The 16,525-nt window shown below is 34.2% G+C and overlaps 1 pseudogene; it reads right to left on the reverse strand.

The window, feature by feature from the left end:
- Positions 1-1,181: 1,181 nt before the first annotated feature.
- On the reverse strand, positions 1,182-7,240 carry LOC119371383 (secreted RxLR effector protein 161 pseudogene; annotated as a pseudogene).
- Positions 7,241-16,525: the final 9,285 nt, after the last annotated feature.

Consider the following 16,525-nt stretch of genomic DNA (forward strand, 5'->3'; position numbering starts at 1 on the left):
CCTGTTATTAGCACATTTTTCAGGTACTGCTAATGTTGTTTTATGGGTCTTATTCGTCATAAAGTCTTTTCATGATGATAATAATAATTTATTAGCCCCTTCTAAATGTGTAACACCCTCTGCCCATCCGGAGGATTAGACGGCGGAAGTTACATTTAGTGCTGGAAGCACCAACCTATTATGCAACTTAAAACTTAAAACTAAGGAAGTGAACTAGATGTGTCACATATGTCACAAGTCTAGCTAGTCCCTAACTTTTACTTAGAAAATAATTTGCAAAATCCTGCATAAAAACTGTAAGAGTTTTCCCTAAAAACTGGATTTATCTAAAAACCTGGGAAATAAAAACACTTCAAATTCATAATCCTCAACAACCATCCATCAACTCCAATATCAACATACATCTCAATCATCCAACCTCAATATAGATTTAACATCACAATTGTTAGGAGTAATTGATAAAATGGGCTGAGCAATCAACAGAATGGGATGAGCAATAGATTGGTATGAGCAATCAATAAAATGGAATGAGCAATAGAATAGTCTGAAAAGTCAATAGAATGTGCCGAGCAATAGAATGGTCCGAGCAGTTAATAGAATGTGCTGAGCAATTAATAGAATGGACCGAGCGTTATTCAAATCAGTTCAAATAGAGGTAACGCTCGGTCAAAGAGATATTAAGAGGAATTTAATCATATAATTAAGAGTAAAATATTTTTAAGTCCCTAAATTATAGTCAAATTAACACTTACGTCTATCTAGTATTAACAAATAGCTTTGAAGCCCCAACTTATCATTCCATCCTATAAACATGTCCTTCCATCCACTTTAGCTTAAATTCACAGTTAAAAATAAAAAATTCTCAAGCTACCCTTATAGTGTGAAATTGTGTGATCCAATTCTTGATTTTGATTAAGTCAATGCCATTGTTTGTATTAAAATTTTTTTAACCAATCAAAAAAAGGCCCATCATCAAATTTGACAAGAGATGTTTCAAGGAAATCAAGTGCAGCACCTAAAGGCAGTTCTTTAAATACTATTCTCTGCATCTTCCTCTTTCTCCATTTTTGTAACTTGTTTAATTTTTCTATTAAACTGAAAAACTAGAACAGAAAGGTTTGGATTTTATGGAAAAAATATTTTAAATAAAATTAAGTTTCTTGGTATAAATTTGGGTTCTCCTAATTCTCAACTCCACGACCAAAATCCTCAAATTCCTTTTCCGTTCCAAATCCATCAACTAATCTACCAACCATCCATGGCCCACCTCTAGAACCAACAAATAACTGCCACCACAGAAACCACTCTAACTTACTCCACCCAGCCACCGTCGCTCATTCTCTCTCTTATTCCCACTCTTAAAACATTTATGTCTTCAACAATCAAGCGATGTAGTTCCTGTAACTCTAGTAGTAGCTGTTAGGTTTAAGAGTAATGCAAGGGGGAAGACAACTACTCAGTACTGGCGATACCCTAGAATTCGCTATCTCCTCCAAAGCTTTGCATCCTTTTAAATTTTCAGACTCATTTTATCGCTCCCCCTTCAAGTTGACTCAACCCGTCTCAATCTCTCCAAAATAGGGGAGAGATATCATGCATGGCAGTTGAAGCTAGATGGTTTTGTTTGGTAACAAAGAACTAGATTTGATAATTGGTAGTGGTTTTGATTTAGAGATCGGCGAGTATGGAGGAGATGACGAACATAACGAGGGCAGCTAGGAAATTAATTATATTCTCCCTACTTATTTTTATTTTATTTTTATTTTGAACGGTGACTTTGAATCAAAATGGATGAAAGGAAATATTTTTAAAACAGAATGATAAGTTGGGGACTTCAAAACTATTTATTAATACTAAAAGGATGTAAGTGTTAATTTGACTATAATTTAGGGGCGTAAAAGTATTTTACTCTATAATTAATGTCCAAGATTCTCGCTCAATATTTATTACCGGAATTCTTGCTAGGCATTTACAACTTCGGTTACAATATGAGGTACACTATAAATATTTGTAACACACCACATTAGAGGACACATTACATCTCATAACAATTCTTGAATATTCATATTTAACTTCTATCAATAATCATCAATACTCATATATATTCCATAATCATTCATATATAAATAACTTAAATCTCAATTCTACAACCTAAACATACATAGCTCCATAAATTCTAAATATCATACAAACTTCTAAGTCATATTCTTATACATAAGTTTCCAAATAGTACATACTCTAAATATTCTTAATATATACATGCCATAATCCAAACACATAAACAGACATATGCTAAAAATACCAAAATGGCTCTCTTTTGCTCTGATGTTGATCTTGGTCTACTACCAGAACCCTTGGTCTACACATGTGTGCGATAAATACCGACACGCTGTATATAAAACTCAATGGTGCACATAAATCCACACATCCAATTTTGCAATGGCAACATACAATTATTCATATAAACATACATTCATATCCATAAGCACATAATCATTCAAGATTTATTTGTGGATAATTCAATACTCAACTTGTAATCATACATTCTCATATATCATCATTTAAAGCATGCTTTTACATTTATAGCCTAAAATCATATGATATTAATTCATGAAGCATAAGTCACATAAATAATATGAATCTAAATGTATAAATTACAAACATAAGATATAAATTTACAAAAGCATATATTATTTAGTATCACCTTATAACTCTTTTTTTTTTTCCTTTTAATTTAGGGTGCTCATATACACTTAAGAATAAGAAACAGATGAGATTAGCAGAATAAAGAGCTATAAAATCCAATCAGATGCAAAGGGCTATAAATAGCCAATCAAAAATAGAAGGCTTAAAAGCCAATAGAAATAGATAGAGCATGTCCGCACATATAAAGGGTACCCACATGCCAAACATATGATCATAGTAATATCCATATAATCAGAGTGCATTCGTATGTAGAGCATGCTTAGATGCAGAATCTGTAACAGACTGATTTTCTTTTAGTGTCGGTAATAGTGATTTATCGGTCTATGAATAGTACCATCGGTCCGGGACTTGGTATTATTTTAGTCCGAAAAAATTACTATGCCTATTTAATATTTTATTTACTATTTTTGGAGCATGTTTGCATGATTTAGGTGGGTAGAAAATATTTAATTAATATTTGTAAAAAAAAAAAAAAAAAAAACAAAACAAAATGTTAATTACTTGCCTCCTTATGAAAATTTAACCACTTCTAATTTGTGATCTAGCTTTAATAAGTGACATAAGACGGTGCTCCGGCACCGATTGTGGCATCCGCCATCTAGTTCTCCGGGATTGGTCGGTGGGTGTTACAGAATCAATCTCAATCAAACATCAAATTCACACCGAGTAGTATAAGAGCCCAAAATCTTATTTTCTTTCTTTAAATCATACAAGTACTCATAAAACTTTAAGTTCTTTTAATTTACTCATTAATACAAAGGATTCTTAACTTGAGGCCCAATAAACTCAAAAACCGCATCCTTTATCATAAATAGTTCATCATAGGAAATTCAATGTCATAAAAGTCATTTTCTTCATTCAAGTCATATGTTCATCAAATGATTCATGCAGAACATCTTTAACATATATAGAAGCATGTCTATATATTAAGCATGCATATTTCATGGTATTTTGCAATGATTTTCGTAAGTGTATGAAATCGCAACAAGTAATATAGAATGAGTAGAGTATCATGTCCACAGGGATTGTATACCAAGTACCAAAATTATGTTAACCTACTATTATTTAAACGGCAATAAGGGGAGTTATTTTAAGAATTAAATTTAATAAGTAAAAGAGAATAAAAAGAAATCAAGCAAAGCAATTTTGATTAAAAGAAATCAAGGTTTAAAGGCTACTAGAGATTTTGACTTCACCTAATTCTATCCAATTTATTTTATTAGTTCATTAATCAATTTTAATTGTTCAAGTAAGGGAAACAACCTAAAATCACTAATAATCTCTCCTGATCTATTGTTAGTTATTTTAACCCAGTCTAATTACCTATCTTCTAATAGTGCAATTAAACATGAATTAAATCATTAAGTTTTATGGTTTGTTTTGTGAATTCATAACCTAAGGTTATTAACTTATGAAAACCCCCCATGAGTCAAACCATGTAGCTTCCGCATCGAATCATTATTCTCACGTAATTTATTACCTTTTTTCATATCAAGAACCCTTCTCCCGATAGTGATTAATGAAATAAATCAATCCAGGGGAAAAACTCTGCTTGGAAGCATTAAGTTTAATAATAAATTATACTTTGAACAAAGAAAAATGAATATAATATTATAAATTGGAAAAGAAATTAAGCTACATCAAATCCCTATTATGAGAGTTTAGTTCGACATAGTAATTAAATAAAGCTCAATAATACTTGATAAAAATTCCATAATCAATCAAAATAATGAAAGAATAAAACAAGATTAAGAGTTTAGAGATAAAAACTAGTCAACAATTAATTCTGGACGGCTTCCTTGAATCTTGACACAAATCTTGAACACTTGAAGTCTTGGAGAGAGAGAAGAACAATAAAACAAATATTATCAAAACTGGAGATGTCTCTACAATGAATGACTCCTCTCTTTATATAGACTTCCTGGGAGAAAATCAGACTTCATTTAGGAAATAGAGTCCTCATTAAGTAAGAAATTTTTTTAGAAATAGGAAACTGTTTAGGCTTTGAATTTCTTCTCTATTAGGACTCTTTCATGTGCTTAAATAAGATTAGAACTTGATTTGCACATCAAGAAAGTATCTCAGGTGGGCCTAAGTGATAGAGACTGGCTGGCGTTTTCGATTCAAAACAGCACTTGATTTTTAGCACGGGCATGCTGTGAGGCACGGTCTGGGCATGCCGAAACTTATTTCTACGGAGGGTTCAGCACAGGCTGTGCTCAGGGGCACGCCTAGATAAGGATTTGTGGCACTAGCGTGCCACATAATACGGCTAAGGTGTGCTAGGCTTTGAGTCTCCACGATGAAATACAGTAGAGGTCGTGCTTAGGCAAACACGCCTTTGGGTTGATGTCCCCTTTTGGCACGGGCGTGCCATATAGCACGGCTTGGGCATGCTAGAGTCTGAGTCTCCACTTGATTTTCCTTGAATCCAGTATGGCCGTGCCAATGTGCATGGGTAGGGCATGCTAGAGCCTGAGTGTTTTGTTTTATTTTGCTCTTTTCTGTGCCAAAATCCTACAAATTTCCTTAAGATTAAGTGAATTATGATTCAAGGAAACTTTACACAAAAACATAAATAAAACTAAAATAAAAACTAAATAAAGTAATTAAAAGTACTAAAAATCCTAATAAAAACTATATTAAAAATACTATAAAAATAACGCTATCATATTTACTCAAAAATTCTAACATTTCAAAGTCATAAGAAAACTTATGTCATAATTGTGATCTCATTATGCAAGCCTCATAATTCTCATCCAACTCATTTTAAACATTTATACTAGGAGAAACATAGATATACTCGAGGCAAGCATGTTCATACTCAAATTCCCAAAATCCCTATAACATGAGTCGTAGGAAAAGTCATAAACTTGAAGGTTTAGACAAAGCATTCTCATCAACACGTAAACACATTCTCTTAATCATAAATGAAAGAGGAATTTCTAATCAAAACACAATTTAAACCTAGGTACCTAGTCCCCCTAGGTTCGGCCAAGCATAGGTGAATATAAAGGGGGAGTTTTTCTCTTTAGTTTAGCGTGTCAAAACTTTCATTTACCACCCAAAAACATATTCATATAATTAATCCCATCAATAAAACATTTAAAGTCATAAACCCTCAATTTTAAGTCATAGGATATGTGATAAAATTTCACATTTATACAAAGCAAGTTTACCAACGTTTAAAACTTATAGTTAGCATTCATTTAGGAGTAAAAACATGATTTAAAAGAAATGAAATTGATGTCTTACCATCCCAGGGGGGTTGGCCATGCCATGGTGGGAGAGAAGAAAATCCTTCCTTTTTAGTTTTGTTGGGATTAATGCTCTGATACCACTTGTTAGATATCAGCACAGTGATAAACTCCAAGATTGATTAATAATTTATAACACCAAAAATAATAAGGGGAAAGACAACCAAAATAATACTAACACAAAACACCAAATATAATTGTATTAATAAGAAGCAAACATTCACAAAGTTTAAAGAAAAGATTACTTACTTGGTTTTTGCTTGGTGTTTGCAAATGAGAGGAGGGGTGGTATTTATAGGCATTTCCACCTCCTCAATGTACGGTTATGATTTGTTTACAAAAATGGACGGTCTGGGTTACAAGAAACATTCTAGAGTTAGATAAGATATTTTCATTACATCTTATATGTGGAGAATTGTGGAGTATTCTAGAATGTGGGCTTGGACCTCCAACTTTGGGCTTAAGGCTTCCCAAGTCTTCGTTTATTATAGCAGCCCATTTTGGTGGTGACTAAATTAATCGGTGATATTTTAATACTCTCCCTCAATGATTAATTTCTCTTTCTTCATCATTCCCAATTGTTGACGAAAATCTTTATATTTATTTGTGTTTGAACTCTTTGTAAAAATATCGGCTGGTTGATCCTCCGTCTTGATATATTTCATTTTAATCTCTCTTTGTAGAACCTTCTCTCTGATAAAGTGATAGTGAACCTCCACGTGTTTTGTTCTCGCATGAAACACCGGATTCTCAGCCATTTGTATAGTCGAACGATTATCACAATTTAATGGAATTGGATAGTCGATGGGTTGATGCAGGTCGTTCATAAGCTGTGACAACCAAACACTTTCCTGAGCTGCTATTGCTGCTGCCCGATACTCAGCTTCTGTTGTGGAAAGTGACACTGTAGGTTGTCTCTTGCTGCACCAAGAGATTACTCTTGAACCAAGACTAAATGGATAGCCTGTTGTCAAGCGCCGAGTGTCGTGATCTCCTGCATAATCAGCATCGCAATAACCTTCCAACTTGATAATTTCACCTCTCTTGTAAAAGATCCCATAATCGATTGTACTTTTGACATATCTCAATATTCTTCGAACTGCTTCTAAGTGAGGTTTCTTAGGCTTCTGCATAAATCGGTTGACTACTCCAACTACAAAGGAAATGTTCGGCCGTGTCATAGTGAGATAGATTAGGCTTCCCACTAGTTGTCTATACATAGTAGCATCTTCGAGATCATTCCCTTCATGAGCACACAGCTTGACATTAGCATCCATGGGAGTAGATATCGGCTTGCATTCAATCATTCCAAACCTCTTCAGAAGATCTCTTGCATTGTAACACCCACCGACCAATCCCGTAGAACCAGACGGTGGATGCCACAATCGGTGCCGGAGCACCATCTTATGTCACTATAAAAGCTAGATCACAAATTAGAAGTGGTTAAATTTTCATAAGGAGGCAAGTAATTAACATTTTTTTTTTTTACAAAAATAATGTTTAAGGAAATTCCTACGAAAATTTCGCAAGAGTTTCCCCTAAAAATTAACTTGCCATACAAAGAAAATATACACACTTCCAATTTTCTCCAAACCCCCAAAACTCCAATTCAACACAACATACCACAAGCACTTCTAAATATCCATCAACATACGCATAATATTCGAAACACATTCTTTTCAAGGAATCTATAATCATCATACACCAAAAATATAATAAGATGTTATTTCCTTAAATAATCATAACTCTTAATACATGACAAACTTATTATATCCAACCTTCACAACACAATATTTATATACATGCCAAAAATCACCATTTACAAAATATCCTACCCAAAATGTGATATCTACTCTGATGCTCGTCCTCTGGTCTTGAAGAACACCCTCCGCTCCTAACCTGCGCGTGATAAAAATCAACGCGCTGAGTGGAAGACTCAGTGGTGCTAAATAACCAACAATTTAATTAACAATAATAGCCAAGGCAAAACTTAAATTACTCAACTATATAAATACCGAAATCGCATTCATTTAATTCAAATACTTTGAAAGCAATGAGAAGATTATAAATACAAATATGTCTTCATTCTTTTATAGCAACAATAAAATTTCATTTTTCGTTAAGGCTCATACTCATGCAGAATGAACATAAGCAGATTTGATCGTGGCCTATGTTAGTGCCACCCCCATCACATACTCGTGGCCTATGAAAGCACCACCGTGGCCTATGAAAGCACCACCCCCATCACACAATCGTGGCCTATGAAAGCACCACCGTGGCCTATGAAAGCACCACCGTGGCCTATGAAAGCACCACCCCATCACACAAATAAGCGCGTCCGCCTATTTATAAGGGCTGATAACCCTAGCATATGATCATAGCTTCACAATAAGAAAATCCATCTCATCATACCACGTCTCAATCATGCATAGTAGAGCCCAAATCAAAATCATTCTTTCACAAAAGCAATAATTCTTAATCAAAACCTCTTCATTTAGTACTCATCATTTCAAAATTTTTACTCAAAACACTATAGATATATATATACTTAATATAGTATAAAAGTACATAAATCAAGAACTTTTCAGCATTTTCATAAACTTGACCTTTGCTGGGTTTTTAACACATAATTTGAGTTATGGCTCTCCAAATTGAATGAAATTAGATTCATTAGAAATTTAAGACAAAATGCTACAAATGTTCAGAAGGGACCATAGCCCAGATCAAAGAGTAAGATAGCAAACAAAAGCTCAGAACACAGACCAACAGATCAGACCTGATTCAGCAGAACCAAGTCCAATGTTTCTTGAATTCCTACTTCACCAAACACTCAAATGAAACCAATCCAGAACGAGAGAATTCTCAAGAAATAGGGAAACAACTTTTATGAAGAACTCAGAACTAATCTTGTCATTATAGTGGTCAAAATGGGCACTCAATTTAGTAATGCATGTGGCCCGACACAACAGAGTCAGTTTGGGTGTTTCAGCCATAAGTTGAGCTATGTATATCCAATTTGGACACAAGAGGATGGGTTGGAAAGATAAGAAGTAAAGATATAACTTTTATGAAGAACATAAAATGTTATTTTGCCATTTGAGTGGTCAAAATGGACAATCATTTCGAATAGACAGGTAAGACATCATAACAGAACCAGTTTTGGTATTTAAATCATAAGTTGAGCTACAAGTATTGGAATTAGACATAAGAATATGTTTTGGAAAGCTGAGAAATAGAGCTACAACGTTCATGAAGAAGTCAGAAACAAATGGGAAGTATAAAGGGGTCAAAAATGAGTTCCAATCCCACGGTAGAACACATCTCACATTAAAATTCAGCAATTTCAACAAAACATACAAAGTTCCCAAAATATATTCAAAACCCTAACCATGTAAAAACAACTTAAACAAGTGAAATTATGATTGCACTAACCTTATTAACAAGCTTGAATAAGCTTGGAAAGCCTTACTCCTTGGCTTTCTCTTTACCCTTTGAGGATGGTTCTCCAACCTCTTCAAAGCATGAAAAATCAACATTACAAGCAAAACTTGACAAAAGAAATAGTTGGAGCATGATTTAATGCATCAATAACATGTCTAAACCATGAATTCTACTTAACAATTCACAAAACTCAAAAACCACAACTTACTTGCTTCAATGGTAACTTCACTTCTCTTTGCTTTTAATCACCAATCTCAACTTCTACTCCTTAATTCTTAAGCATTAAGTCCTATTCTATGGTTTAATTAGGTAGTTTGGGGGTAAATTTGGAGGTAAGAAAATGAAGAAAATGAAAGAAGAAGGAAGAAGATGGAAATGGCGTGGAGAAGAGAAGAGAAGAAAGAAAAAAAAATGTTGTGGTGTTACTTTAAGTGCCAAAGTCAAATTTGACTTCCTAAAATCATGCCAAATGTGTGGCTAAGATCAAGTCATAAATAATCTCATCCAATGGCTCTAAATATTCCTCAAATAATTCTCTTCTACTTATTATTTAACTCCACCAATTAATTAAATTAACTCCACTAAAATAATTCCTCTAGTATACCACACTAGAAATATTATGCATTTAATACATAAACTCTCCAAAAATATTCATTAAATATTTTCTACCCACCTAAATCATGCAAACATGCTCCAAAAATAGTAAATAAAATATTAACTATGCATAGTAATTTTTTCGGACTAAAATAATACCAAGTCTCGGACCGATGGTACTATTCACAGACCGGTAAATCACTATTACCGACACTAAAAGAAAAATCAGTCTGTTATATGCATACTTCTATTGTCCGAGGTACAAACCTTCCATGGCTTCTTCTATCTCCATTCCAAGGAAATGCCTGAGCTTTCCTAGCTCTTTCATCTTGAAACGAGTAGCCAAATTCTCTCGAATGAGTTGAATCTCTTCGATGTTGTCACTAGTGACTATTAAATCATCAACGTATACTAGCACTATAGCTAGTCTTCCTTCTCGATCTTTCACAAACAAACTGGAGTCTGCTAGTGTCATAGCATATCCATTCTTGATAAGGAATTCTACAATCTTGCCATACTAAGCCCTCGGTGCTTGTTTTAGACCATAAAGAGCTTTCCTTAGACCATAGTTAAGATTTTCACGACTTTTGAACCCTGGTGGTTGCTCCATGTAGATTTAACGATCAACTTCACCATGTAAGAATGCGTTCTTCACATCCATCTGCACAAAGGCCATGACTTATTAGCTGCTAAAGCTAGTAATACTCGCACAGTAGTGATCTTGGCAACTGGACTAAATGTCTCATCATAGTCCAAGCCATACTGCTGAGAAAATCCACGAGCAATCAGTCTTGCTTTGTATCGCTCAATTGATCCATCCGGGCGAGTTTTGATTTTATAGACCCATTTGCAAGAGATGGGTTTCACATCTTTTGGTTTTGGCACTAATTCCCATGTTTGATTTTGCTCCAGAGCAGCAATTTCTTCTTTCATTGCAGTAGTCCACTCCATCTTCTTTGATGCTTCTTCATAAGTTGTTGGCTCCTTAATCTCTGCTATAGCAGCATTTGCATATTTTGGATTAGGCCTTCTTTCTCGACCCGATTGCCGAAGTAGAGGACAATCCGGATCTTGTTTTTCTTGACTTGGCTGCTGTTGTTCGTATGTACTTATCTTCCATGGGCTCTTCGATTTCTCTTAAACTCTAGATGGCTCTGCTTGACCTTTCTCTGGGGTGAACTCTCCCTCTCCGATCTTCTTTTCAACTTTTTCCAGAATTTCTTTTGAGTCTAGTAGCAGGGTTGCTTGAGATGACCACCAAGATGATGTCTCATCAAAGACCACATTTCGTGAAATATGGCACTTGTTAGTTATAGGATCACAACATCTCCAGCCTTTTCTTTGCTCATCATAACCAACGCATATGTAGCGAAGTGCCTTTTTGTCAAACTTGCTTCGAAGTTCATCCGGAACGAAGACATAACACACACATCCAAAAATGCAAAAATGACTTACAGATGGTTTAATGTTCCACAGTTTCTGGAATGGGGATGTAAACTCCAGTCTTGCTTGAGGTAGTCTATTGGTGACGTACACAACTGTCTTCATGCACTCTGCCCAAAATCTAGCCGGCACATTCTTCGTATGGAGCAAACTCCTGCAAATCTCCACTAGGTGTCGATTCTTTCTCTCAGCAACTCCATTTTGCTGCGGTGTTCTTGGACATGTGAATTGCCTTCGAATGCCTTGCTCTTGGCAATATTTAGTGAATTCGTCAGACGTGTACTCTCCACCATTGTCGGTGCGAAGGCATCTAATTTTATTTCCGACTTCTTTTTCAATTTTGTTCTTAAAAGCTTTGAATTTTTCAAAAACTTCTAACTTCTCTACCATGAAATCTACCCAAACATATCTCGAGTAGTCGTCAATGAAAGTAATCATGTACCTCATATTATTGTTTGTAGGTTGCTTGATCTGTCCAAGAACATCTGAATGTATCAACTCCAATGGCACCTTGTGTAACATCCCTTCCCGGTCCACCCGTTAACCCGAATGAACTAAGCCGAGATGCTACAATCTGGTTGAACTTATATCCTGTCATGCTGATATCATCCTGTATGCTAACTATGAATATAAAACACTCCCAATTAAACTCCAAACTTCCAATATCTCCAACTAATCATCATAACACAACAACACTTTATATATATAGTCGTAACTGTATAAATCCTCAATAGCATTTAATATCCAGCAATTAAGTGCATTCATGATCTATATCAAGTCTTCATGACCTAATCATACCAACTATAGTAACATATTTCATATTCAATCATTTCCTCCAAATACTTACACCACAATAATTACATACTTCCATTATATTTCCAATCACATAAGCTCTAACAAATGTAATAATTATACATGCCATAAATCTTAATACATGCCAAAATTTTTAATTATACAACTCTCAATCTACTATGACCAAATTAGTCACTTCTGCTTTAAAAGTACTCCTCAAGTCTTCAAGTAGCAACCACGATCTTCAACCTACGCGTGATAAAAATCGACGCGCTGAGTATAAAACTCAGTGGTGCTCATAATTCACATACTTAATAAAGTGCGATGGCAACTAACTTAAAATACAAATTTCATAAAGCATTGATCATCATAGAATCAGTAAATTTCAACATAAATGTCTCTTTATAGCAACGAATAAACTTCTAATTCATAAACATCAATAATTTAGTTCTAATTATCTCATAACTCCTTTACATGAACCTGTAATCACACATTATGATACTAGCATGATCTTACCTGCTGTTCATTGTGTTGTATGGATGAGATCAATAAACATGTAAGAATACATAACAGTATATGTTCATTGTCTTACTTGCTATTCATTATGCTGTATGACTTATGCACTTTTAGTCACATCATATAAGTTATGATTAATAACATCTCATGACTGTATGGCTCCTTAAAGATTCAATAAATAAACTTGTAAGCATATATAGCATTATACTTTCATGATCTTACCTGATGTTCTTTATGCTGTATGAATTCTGCAACTTTGATTAAACTCAGTGAATATCACAATGAATAAAGAAACATATAAGCACATACATATATAGAAATAAACATGTACCCACATATGGAATGTAAGCACACATATCATGATACTTTCATTTTACCTTGATAATCTTTCTTGCTGTTTAGTATACTGTATGATTCATGCAATGTTATGTCAAGATATCTGTATGGCTCTATAAGGTTATAGTGAAACCGAAGTGATAAGAAAAACTGTATGAAACTGGATGAAACTGTATGCTTGGCTGCTATGGCCTATATAATCATATCCACTCAACGGCCTGTAGCCGGAGTACCAAACTGTATGGGGCGCAGATCTGCTATTCTATGTCGCGACATAGCCTTATCTACGTGGTTTCTACCTAACCTCAATGGAGCATATTAATGGAATGACAATAGATAAAACAAAAGCAAAGTAACTGTGTCATAATTTGCATGCTTGTGTCATGTTATTTTCACATGCTTGTGTCATAAAAATTAACTGCTTCATCATTTCATAAAATTTACTGCTTACCTGTATGCTGATAGCCTCGCCAAGCGGGCAACTTGTGTCATGTTAGTTTCACACCATTTGCATGCTTGCATTTTGTGTTTATACATGTGTTCATGTTGTCTTTTTGCTTTAAAATGGTTGAAGACATACAAGTTGAGAAAAGGAATACAATTGCATAGAATTCATAACTTCATACACCATTTCACATCATTTCACAATTGCATAGAATACAATTACAAGTTGTGTTTACCTCATTTCACATCATTTGCATGCTTGCATGTTGTTTTGATGCATGTTCTAATGTTGTCTTTTTGCTTTAAAATGATTGGAGGCATATAAGTTGAGCAAAGGAATACAATTGCATAGAATTCATAACTTCATACACCATTTCACATCATTTCACAATTTCATAGAATACAATTACAAGTTGTGTTTACCTCATTTCACATCATTTGCTTGCTTGCATGTTGTTTTGATGCATGTTCTAATGTTGTCTTTTTGTTTTAAAATGATTGGAGGCATATAAGTTGAGCAAAGGAATACAATTGCATTGAAAATGAAGTCAAAAGAGCATAAAAACATAAGTCGCGAGTGCGCAAATGAAATTCGCGAGCGCGCAAAGCACCAAAAGAGAGTTAGTGAGTTTACAGGCCAAGTCGCGAGCGCGCAAATGAAATTCGCGAGTGCGCGACGTGTTTTTCAGCCTGCGCAGTCTGTACTCTTTTGGTCATATCTCTCAATTTACAACTCCGATTTGGGTGATTCAAAAACACATGTAAAGCTAACACATAGAGGAACAAATAACTCTTCTATGACACTTCCTAATTCCATCGTTAAATGGGGTAAAAATCAAGGTGAATTTACTGGTAACTTTTCCAGCAAAACTTGTTTCAGCAAAAACTCAATATCTACTTCATTTATTCATTTCATCTCATGCTTTTTCACCATTTTCAGTCATCTTACTCAACATGAAACAACATATTTTCTCATTATCAACACACCACACAAATTCTCATGCAAGGAAATTAATTAAACGAAAAGAGATAGCACACCTTCACTCCAAAAAGCTTGAACTCTTCTTTTTAGCTTCCTTTTACCTTTGAGCTCACTTCTCCTATACATAAGAATTCTTATGAATCATCTAAAAATATCACCAAATGATTCAAGTATGAAATTCAAGAAGGTTTACTTACTTGGATAGAATAGAAGTTGAATTAATGCTTGAATCCCATTAAAATCTTCACTACCATTAAAAGTGATGGAGAAAGGAAAGTGGAAGAGGAAAGTAGAGGAAGAAGATGAAGATAAGGATGAAGAAATGAAAATGAATGGAACTTACGGGTACATCTCCAAAATATCATGGATTTTTATGTGAAAATTACCAAATGGTACCTCAAGTGTCAAAATGGTACAACTTAATACCTCAACTTTATATTTTAGTGCAAGCAAGTCCTAATCCTTATACTTTGATCTTTTTGTTTCCTTCAAGTAAGTCCACTTCTTCTCCTTATTTCATTCTAGCCCACTCTAGACTCTAATGGCTCGAACCGGGTTTTGGAGCAGCCCGACTCGACTCTAAGCAACGACTCGATTCAATAGAAAAATGGGACATTACAGTTCTACCCCCCTTAAAGAATTTCTTCCTCGAAATTCACTTACATTAAACACTTACAACTCTCATAATAGTTTCCAAATCAGATTCTTCGTTCATCGGCTAGCACTTACTAGCCTTATGTTCTCCACATGATTCTCCCAAATGAACATCCATATTAGCTAATATATCTAGTCCATATCGGCACTCAATCCAAAGACCTATATACCGCTCATACCAAACATATCAGCATATCATAGACATATCATATCATATACATATCATGTCATCATCTCATATACATATCAAGGCATTTCATTGCAATAACCTATGCAAAGATTTGCATGAAGTACATTCTCATAAGCATGATGAGATTATAGAAACATATCCTGAGATCATATAGTTTATGTTCATAACTATATGAATAACTTTATGTTGTCATGGTACTTAATTTCGTCATGGTACTTCTTCTCATCCACTATCATGCATATATACATATAGTCATACATGCATACTTGCAAGTTCCACTCAAGAAGAAAACAAAATGAAACCAAAGTTCCAAATGTCAATACATGAAAGTAATTGTACACAGTCACAAAGTTATGCAAATCATGCAATGTGCCATATAGATTATCTCAACTTGACCATTTATCCTTAATGATTTGGTAGTGCCATCCAAATAGAATTCACTAAGGACTAGCAATTCCACCTTTCTTCTTTTTTTTTTTTTTTGACTCTTAGATAGCTCACATAAATCCATAAATCATCCATAACTTATAAATACTTCTATTTCCATCAAATCTTAATAACCATGATTCCTAATTTGTCACAAAAACTCTGAATGATTATCATCTCATTTAAATCATCCGAATTCATATTCCTTCACCTCTTTAATTGATGCTTGTCTTAATCTTAAATCACTCACATGACTAGATCCATTCTTACTTACCTAATGTCTTGGTATAACGTCAATTCAATAGTTGGACAACTATCTCTCCATGTCCAATGTCATTTCACTTAATCATCATGGTCCAATATTTATATAACATCATTATCTTCATTTGGTGTTTAGGAACCGTTTACTTTTTTTTTTTTTTTTTTTTCGAATCATAGAATCTCTCATTAAACAAAACTCTTTATTTATAACTTACATAACATCGAGAATGCACCAAATACTGTAAACCTCAAAAACTAAATCTTGTTGAATATAATTCATACTTATATCATATTAACCCACAAGGTGCCACAATTCATATAGATCCACTACTAGGCTCATCAAGATTTCGTCTTAAGAATCACCATACTTTTCTTATAACCATAGTACTTTCTATTATTCCTGATAGTCATACATTTGAAAAATAGCTGATGAACACCACAATATACTTGACTCCACCAAATAGTAAGTAGTTCTCATAAATA

Source organism: Jatropha curcas, chromosome 5 (genome assembly GCF_041381405.1).
Source record: "Jatropha curcas cultivar XTBG-Jc1 chromosome 5, XTBG_Jcur_1.0, whole genome shotgun sequence".
Classification (NCBI taxonomy): Eukaryota; Viridiplantae; Streptophyta; class Magnoliopsida; order Malpighiales; family Euphorbiaceae; genus Jatropha; species Jatropha curcas.